Source organism: Ailuropoda melanoleuca, chromosome 4 (assembly GCF_002007445.2).
Source record: "Ailuropoda melanoleuca isolate Jingjing chromosome 4, ASM200744v2, whole genome shotgun sequence".
Classification (NCBI taxonomy): domain Eukaryota; kingdom Metazoa; phylum Chordata; class Mammalia; order Carnivora; family Ursidae; genus Ailuropoda; species Ailuropoda melanoleuca.
In genome coordinates, this window is record NC_048221.1 from 12,471,516 (window position 1) to 12,480,926 (window position 9,411).

The following is a 9,411-nucleotide window of genomic DNA, read 5'->3' on the forward strand; positions in this document are numbered from 1 at the left end:
AGAGGACGTGGCTTTAGTGGTAGTTGGGGGGTCGCAGGAAACGGGGCTGGGAGGGGGAAAGGCAAGGAGGCGGGGTTGAGAGGCCCAGGAGGGGGACGTGGGGCAAGGGCGCTGGGGGGACAGCCCGGGTACGATTGGGGGAAGAGTTACAGTACGGCTCTCGGTTGAAGGGGTAGAGGAATGGCTTCTGGGGGAGGGAGGCGCCTGGGATTCTGTGGGTGCTCAAATTCTGGAGGTCTGAACCCACTCGTTTGGTGGCCGGCGAATGGGGAAGGGGCAATGGGGGATGGGAAAGGGGGAGAAAAGTCATGGCAAGAGCTGAGAGCCAGTTCAAGGGGGTGCTGAGAAGGAGAGGAAAGGACAAGGGTAGCCTGGTACAGACATGGGATTTTGGGGCCCCCCTCCTCTTGATTCATCTGTTTCCTGACTTTACCCCCAACTGCTGGGTAACCCAGGAGAGTCCCAGTGCCCTCTGGGCTGGTATTCTGGTATTCCAGACTTGAAAACCACGCCACTCTCCTCCTAAGACAGGGCTGGCTGGAGCCCGGGGTGGGGGGGGTCCCAGGGAGCAAGGAAGGAGCCTCCAGACCTCACTTGGGCCCGGAACTGGGTTTGAGAGGGGAGGGAGTGGGTGTGCACACACCCGCGTGTGCTAGGCTGTCACCACCTCCTCAGAGTTGCATCCTTGGACTTAAATGGGTAAAACGACATACAGGAAATCTGTCCCCCGGCGGCTGTGAGCTCAGCCGGGGAGAGGCAGGGCAGCCCGCAGCCACGGGGCAGTCAGCCGGCGCGCTCTCCCTTCTCTCCCGGGCGCCCAGTAGGCCGGGGGTCTTTAAGGGAAAGCCACTCCTGCACCTCTTTGTCTGAGGTGGGAGCTGGTGGGGACACTTCTTGCAGTTGGAGGGTCCCAGCTCCTACGTTCCTGAGGTGTATTCTGGTCTTGGAGTCTCCAGACTCTTACGGCATCCAGGAGCAGTGGGAGGCCTCTTGGGCAGCTGAGCGGGGAAGTTATTTCATCGTCTGATGGGCCCGGCTCTGGCAAGGGCCTTGCACTGGGCGGTTTTAATTGCCATTAATTTCTCTTCTTTCCTAACCATGGGGATCCTTGTCCAGGATCTGCCAGAATGGCTGGGGGGCTTGGGTTTATAGCTCATTCAGGAGATGAATCTTGATAGATTGAATGTAAAGAGGGCCACAGAAAGATAACTTCTCCCTTTACTTCCAGAATGTTCTAGCCCTTATAGAGGGTGGCTTTTGGCCTTGCTTGCCCCAGGGCACATGATCAGAACCCAAAGTTATGCCTCCTACAGACATTGAGTGTGGGCTTGCCCTGGCTAGGTCACCCCCCCAGTGAACAGGACTGGAATCTTCTGGTTGCATGGCTCTGGTGCTTGTCTCCCAGTAGCAGGAGTGCAGCCCGGCAGGCTCTTGTGTCTGAGGTCCCAACCTCGGTCAAGTCTCTTTGTCTGTTTCTTCACCTGCGAAATGAATGGGTTGGCTTCAGTCAGCATTTCTCAACTTTAGAACCCAATCCCTCTTGAAAATCTTAGCATCTCTGGCACACAGCCCCCTCATATTTTATACAGTGAATCCCCACTGCAGTGATCCCACTAGTGTTCAGCTTTCCATTGTATAGTTTATATCCAAAAACGACCTTCTTTACTGTTCCTTTATTTTCCACATGGAAAATTCCACAAATTCCATGTTTGCTTTTGCACGTTATACCTGTTCCCAAAGCTTCAGCTGTACCTTTCTGGTCAGAAATCCCTGAGTGAGACTCTCCCTCAGTTCCAGGCCTCTGGCTCAGAGGAGAGGGTAGAGACTCGGCAATGTCCCCTTTCTGTTTGGCTGTATGATCTATTTTCTGTCCCCAACAGAGGCTTGTTAATTTGCCACTTCCCTTTCCTCGTCTCCCCAAAATTGTGTCTTAAGTGGGCTCAGGAGTTCAGTTAAGCAAGGGCTGATCCTTCCAACGCTGGGGCCAGAGCCCCAGGGACAGAGATGAGCCCTCATGCCCTGGAGGAGGGATGTTGCAGTGCTTTCCCTCCCCTGGGAATAATGAAATGCAGAGTGGGTGGTCGGTGCAGCAACGGAGGTGGTGCAGGAAGTTGTGGGACAGAATCAGGGATGACCAATGCAAGCTTCAGGGCTTGGGGGATTCTGGCAAGTTTCCTTGGATGAGGTGGCAAGATCCAAGCCAGGCCTCGAAGGACACGGAGGTGTTAAATCAGGCCAGGAAGAGGGAATTGCATGAGCAGATCCCTGCACTGCTTTGCCTTTTATTGAGCATCCTTTGTGATGGACACTTTTATACCCATCTCTTTTATTCTGCCAACCGGCGGCAAGCAGTCCTGGTTCTTTTCTCAGTACGGAAGCCGGGACTCAGGCAGGCAGTAACTCCAGAAATGCCTCCCTGGGCTTTCCAGAAACACGAAGGATCATTAGTAACCTCAAATTGGCAAAGGCCAAATTGCTAGAGCACACTTTCTCAACCACAGCACCATTGACGTTGGGGCTGGGTTATTTTTTGCTGTGGGGGCCGTCCCACCCATTACAGGAGATCAAGCAACATCCCTGGTCTCCACCCACTAGACGCCGATAGCATACACCCCCTGAGTCGTGACCACCAGAAATGTCTCCCGATGCGGCTGTGTGTCTCTTGGGGCACAAGAACCACCACTCTGTAGTGAAATCTGGTTACTGCCCGAGGCCTACCTCTGCCTCAGTGGGTCTCTGGTGTCTGGTCAGCTCCCAGGGGACTGCTGCCAAGGGCAGGCGTGGGGAAAAGCGGCCAGCAACTGAATTCTGCTGTCTGGTCAGTTCTTAATCTAGAGTCCTGATAAAAAAAAAAAAAGGAGGCACCACTGGGAAAGGACTGAGGGGGAGTGAGGCAGCACACCCCAAAGAATGGGCAGCAGAGGAGGAACAAGAGGTGAGCCAGGGCCGTCTTCGCTCACGGAGACAGCAGATGCCATTGTCTTTCTCTTTGTCTTACAACTGACTGGATTTCTGCAGGAACCGTCCCTCGTCTCAGGACAAATTGTTGCTTTTCTTCCGAGATTAGAGGTATTAGGTTCTCTTCTCGAGAGCTACTTTGGAGGTGGCCCCAGATCAGTGTGGCTCCTGAAGCCACATTATCTTCTCCCGTTCGCCCTCGTGGCCCCAGACGCTGGCCGCTCCTCAAGCACAGACTGTCTCACTTTTGCTCTTCGTGCGTCCTCCTCTGCTTGTTCCTCAACCAAGACATTGCTGCTCTGACTCTGTGGGAGGAAACAGCACATTCTGGGGCTGCCCGACCCCTTCTGGACATTGCCCTCCCCCACCAGTCCCCATCCACCAGGCCTTTGTGTGCCCAGCATCCCCAACCAACTGTGCCAGGCAGCCCCTGCTCGGCCTCCCCACAGAGCAAGACAGGCCCTTCTCTCTGCCCTCGTCCGGGACGGACAGAGTCGCAAAACAAAGGGCTCTGTTTGAGCACCACCGGGTCCCCAAAGGGCCCTGTCACTTCACCTCTTTTCACTTTGGCCCAGAGAGGGCTTCGGAAATTAGGCATGTCTCAGAAATACAGCTGATGAGTTTGGGTTCTACTCATTTCCTCGTCGAGACTTTCTGAGCCCATGCCCAATGATAAATAAAGTAGTGATTCAAAGGTTCGGCCTGTGGGTTAGTTGGAGCAATGAATAAGCTGTCCGGGTCTGACTCACTCGTTTATAACCCAGCTCTGCCCTGCTTCGCGGGGTTGTGTGTGTCAGAGGGGACCCAGCCACAGGCATTTCATTACTGTCACTGCTGTGAGTGTATGAGTCTGCCAGGGCCCCTGGGACAAAGAAGCACAGACCCATCAGCTTAAGCATCAGAAATTTATTGTCTCATGGATCCAGAGGCCAGAAGTCCAAGATCAGGGTTGGTTTCTTCTGAGGGGATCATCTGTTCCAAGGCCTCTCTCCTTGGCGTGTAGTCGGCCGTCTTCTCCCTGTGTCTCCAGGTCGTCATCCTGTGCATATCTGTGTCCACATCCCCTCTTGTCAGAACACTAGTCCTGTTGGATCAGGCCCACCCTAATAACTTCATTTTAACTGAATCACCTCTTTAAAGACCTTGTCTCTAAGTATAGTCACATTCTGGGCTGCCGGGGGTGGGGGGGGTGGGGTAGGACTTCAACATAATGAATGTGGGAGTGGGATGGGACCCACTTCAGCCCCTAACACTGGGTTATGGACAGATTTCGTTTTTATTTAGTGAAGAAGTTTTGGATAAATAGTTGCACAAATAGAGTTCCTTTTGTTTAGTCTTACTCGTTTAAATAAACATCTTAAGTGAGGTGGGCAAGTTGGTCACATCAACTTTGGAAGTGTCCTGTTAGGAATCTTCCAGATCTCGCACATGTCCTTACACTTGGGGTGACTACAGAAAGGCAAGGACCCAGCTCGGGGGGGGGGAGCGGATCTCGTGGGACTTCACAAGGGGTGTATTTAGAGCCAGGCCTGGGAGACTGTGTGTGCCTGCCTGGGGGCTGGCTAAGGTTTATAATTAGGCGTATGGAGGTCTCTGTCCTCAGTGTTGCCATGGTCACGGGAGGGGGATCTAAAAGCGACTCTGTTAATGAACCAAAATGACTTTGGGACCAGCTGCTGCCATAGGTGATTGGACAGAAGAAGTTTCTGGAAGATCTGAAAATCATTCAGCAAAAAGTGATAACGAGGCAGGTGCAGAGCTGGCTTTCAGGGATACCGAGAGAACAGAACAGTCCTCGCCTCTTTGCCCGGAGTGCAGGTGTCAGGAGTCGTGCCCACGGAGAGGCGCCCAGCACCAGGCGAACTTGTGACTCGCCGGGCTTGTTGGGGGAGGAAGAGGAACACATGAGAGCTCCCCCAGTGAGTCCCGGCCAAGGACATCTCCCTTAGAGGCTGCTGCCTCCGTAGCCTCGCAAGTGAAGTCAGAGCAGTGCATCTGCGCCAGGCCCGCTGGGGCTTTGCCCCAAATCTACGGGCTCATCTCTCTGAGCATCTCCATCCCATCCTATGATGGGTGGGACAGAGGGAGCTGAGGGGTGGTATTTGAGATGTTGCTTCTCAGGTCTCTGGAATGCCCCTGGGGCTTTAATTTCCTGGCAAGGAGGGTCTCTGGCCACTGCTTGCAGAGATCACCAGGGTCCTCAGCTGTCACGTGGAGATGCTGTTTATCAGACATTAATGGGAGAACAGGGGGCACAAAGAAAGTGCCAGAGCCAAGCCTGGCCCAGAGACCCTCAAAAAGCCAATCCTGCCCCTCAGCAGTCCCATAGGAGTCTGCCTGCTGGCTTTGAAGGGAGCAGAGATGAAGATGGGGAAGCTGAGGGTGGGCTGTTGGGTAGAGAAAAGAGCCTGAACTAGGGCAGGTGTCTCTAGGTCTCAGCAGCTGGGGCAGTCCCGCCACCAGGCCGGCCCACTCTCTCACTCCCTCATTCTAAATATCGTGCAGTCAGGTGAACTTGGGCTTGGAATCTTGCTGACGTCTCCTGTGCCTGGGAAGCCCTCGAAGTGTGTGACCATTGCTTTCCTTATTTATTTAAATCACAGTTTCTCAGCGTGGGCATTGGTGACGACTGGGCCTGGGTCATTGTGGTGGAGATTGTCCTATGTGCTGCAGTGTTTTGATCGGGCATCCCCAGTCTCCACCCACTAGATGCCAGTAGCAGCCCTCCGGCCCCCGACTTGTGATAAGCGAAAATGTCTCCGGATATCACTAAGTGTTCCCTTAGAGAAAAGTCAACACCAGATTGACTGGTTTAGGGGTTCTGTGGGACCTAAGAGACTTTGTGTTCTATAATTCTGTTATTTAATTGAGGTCCTAGGATGCCGCACATACGTAAAGGCACCAAGGAGGGAAGGAGAGAGGGCGTAACTCGCAGATGCTGGGAGGGATCACCCTGGTTTGTACTATTTAACTCATCAGGATTTTTATTCTGATGTGTACGTGAGCTAGGGACCTAAATCAATTTTTTCCCTAAATAATTAACACAGTATTTCTCGATCTCAGCGCTGGTGACATCTAGGGCCGGATCATTCTCTGTGGTAGGGACTGTTCTTTGGGATAGGATATTGAGCAGCATCCCTGGTCTCTACCCATTCCCCTAACCCCCCGCCCCAGTATAGCTCCCCTTCCCCTAGTCGGAACAATCAGAACTGTCTCCAGTCATTGCCAGATGTCCCTGGGGCCACAGTCAGCCTGGGAGAGAAAGCTGGTATGAAAGAATGCTAAGCTCTAGGGCAAGAAGAGCCTGCTGAGACACCATGTGTCAAGCCTGTGGCTGGCCCGCAGGGACACTGTTACCCCCTGCCTCTATGATGATGTGCGGATAGGCTGGGAGGGGAACTAGTCGGTGGCCGTCACCAAAGATGTTGACAAGGCAAAACCCTGGGCTGTGGGCTGCCTGGGAGATCTCACTGGGTCCAAAAGTGGAACCAGATTATGGCAGAAACCAGGCCAGAGGGTAGGCTGCTTCATGGCCAAGAGGAGCCCTTGCCCAGGTGAAGGCCATGAGGCCCAGGGTCACAGGTGAAGGAGAGGAGACGACTCCGGGGGACAGGGTCGGGCCGGTGACGCAGGCAGTTCCTCGGGATCGGAAATTGAGGATGGGCTTGAGGGTCTTGTTGGCAGGACAGAGTGGTAACTAAAGGGTCCAGGGTCTCTTTCTGAGAGGGGAATATTGTGAAGTGGGTGTGGTGGTGACAGCCGGTGTCTCTGAACACAGCTCAGACTGCAGCCCTGGGCCCTGTGAATGCGTGAGCTGTGTGGTGTGTGGATTCGACCTCAGTAAGTTGTATTAAAAGGAAGGAAGAGTCTTATCAGACCCAAACGCCATTTTGAAGTTAAAACCAGGGGGCCAGGGGGCCACTGGGAGGGGTGAGGCGAAGGGGATGTTGTTGAAGAAACCAGAACCGAGAGGGGGCCCTGGTGGGAGGCGACGTGGATTTTGAGGTGATAACCACTCATCTGCAGAGAGCTCAGGAGCGGCCAAGTGAGCAGTTGCTTTGCTCCAGGTTCCAGGCATGAGGCAGCCAGTGAGGCAGGACTTGCTCCCCAAGCGAGATGTCCCGGGGACTTGTCCTCCAAGTGGGGGGGTTTCCCTGGACCCGAGTGGCTGACCCATGCTGGGCACGTTGGCCGAGGAGGGGGCCCCCTTGCGATCAGTGTGGTATAGAAGCCTTGGAGCCCAGCCTGAGGTCTGTGAGGATCCAAACTGCCTTTAAAAGCAGAGTGGGGCTCCGTGCACCCCTCCCCTTGTTTTCCAGGGGCCGCTCAGCCAAGTTCTCAAGCAGAGCTTTTGTGTGTTGTCACTGTGGCTGCCCGTAGGAGGTTCTCAAGGTGGCTTTCCACCTGGGCATGACAACAGGTGGATTGTGCGATTTGGAGAGGGGTCCCCCAAAGGGGTCTCTTCTGTCCGTCTAGACCTCCTTCCCTGGGGGACTTCTGAGTCTGCATTTAAGGTCACTGGGGAAGGACGTGAAGGGTGGGTCCTCATAAGACCTTGCAGGCCTGCTTTCCTCCTGTAACCAGAGCCGTCCTGTGTCCCCCTGGCCTGACCACCATCAGTCTTCTCCCTCCCTGTCCCAGACCCCTGCTGGAGCCATGGACCAACAGCCCCCCGTGGTCCACCTGCCTCACACAGCCTGGTTGGCCCCTTCCAGATGTCAGTCTCGTCCCAGTTCTCACTGCCTCCAACCAGCCAGGCTCCCCATCCGACTTGCCTGAAAATTAAAACTCCGTCCCACGTTCACAAGGCCCAGCGGGATCTGACCTTCTTGACCTCGGCTCCTCCCCCTCCAGCCTCGGCCCTGCTGGCCACACTGGTCCCCTTGTTCTGAGGCCAGCTCCAGCTGCCCCTGCCCTTGGTGTTCGCCGCCCTCGCCTCGGCCGCCCTCCCCAAGAGCTCAGTCCGTCTGCCTTCTCACTGCACCAGCCTCAGCGACTGTCCTCTCTGAGCACTTCCCTGCCTCCTGGTTCATCCAGAGTGACCACCGTGCCCCAGTCAGTTTCTGTCTCCATGGTGGCACTGCCAACGTTGGGGGGCCAGGTCATTTTCTGTGGTGGGGGCCATCCTGTCTACTGTAGGGTGTAGCATCCCTGGCCTCCTCCCTCCAGTAGCACCTCCCCACGCCCCAAGCAGTGACAGCCAGGTGACAGGTGTCCGCTGGGGCAGCGCAGATTTGCCCTCAGGTGATAACCACGGGTCGAATACTACACCAGATTTTTTCCTTTCCCCCAGTGCTCTCGCCATTGGAAATGCCCCTCCGCTCCTGGGTTGGTTTGTCGTCAAGTTCCCTAAAGGCCAGGCCCCTTTGGCTTCCTTCACTTTCACATAGCCACATCCCCAGGCCGAGCGCGGGGCGGGCACTGGAGAAACATTTGTTGACCAGAGAGACATTGAAAGAAGACAGCCTGTTCTGTTTCAGAGGGGGCCAGGGAGGTAGTCACAGACCCCAGGGAGAAAGATCAGCCTCTCTGCCTCCAAGGACAGCTGACTGAATGGAACATGCTGCCCCTGGTACATGCCTGAGGGAGGGGCTGTCTCTGGGGGGGCCCCGGTTGGGCCAGCCTGGAAGGTTTGGAGGGGAGGACTTAGGGAAGAAAGGGAAGTCATGAGAGGGTGTTTGGGATGGGCTTCTCGGGAATATGCAAATAAAGCAGAAGAAAGGCAGTGGTCCTTCTTGATGAGGGCCTTGCTGAGAGCATCTGGTATCTTCGGCTCTGGACACTTGGATTCATGTCCTAGGGCTGCTGGAAATGGGTACCACAAACGTAGTGGCTTAAATAATAGAAAGGTATTCTCTCAAAGTTCTGGAGGCCAGAAGTCCAGAATTGAGGCATCAGTGGGGACCTGCTCCCTCCAAAGGATCCAGAGGTGGGGGGGTCCTTCCTTGCCTCTTCCAGCTTCTGGGGGCTCCAGGCGTTCCTCGGCTTGTGGCCACATCACCCCAGTGTAGACCTTCAGTTGCTCTCCAGCTCTGAGCTGCACGCCTAAGAAATAAGCTAGTTTGTGGCTGTTCTTCAGCGTATCCATCTTTACGATCGTTTTACATGATCGTTTCTTCTTAAAAATTCTCCCCAGGCTGAAGGAAGTGTGCATTGGAAAGTAGAAACGCGCAGAATTTTAAGTGGTGCTTCCTACATGATTCTGCTATAATGCTGGCCTTCTCCTTTTAGCTTGAGAATGATTTCATCTGATAAACATGCGGCTTCAAATTATGGCCTTATATAAACGAAGCAGCTACACTACACTTTCTGGAGGCCCCTGTCCGCCTTATTTTCCAGTGAATTCCGAATTATTCGCCAGGCTGGTAGGCAGAACCTTACGTTTTTTGTTTTTTTTTTAAAGATTTTATTTATTTATTTGACAGAGAGAGACAGCCAGCGAGAGAGGGAACA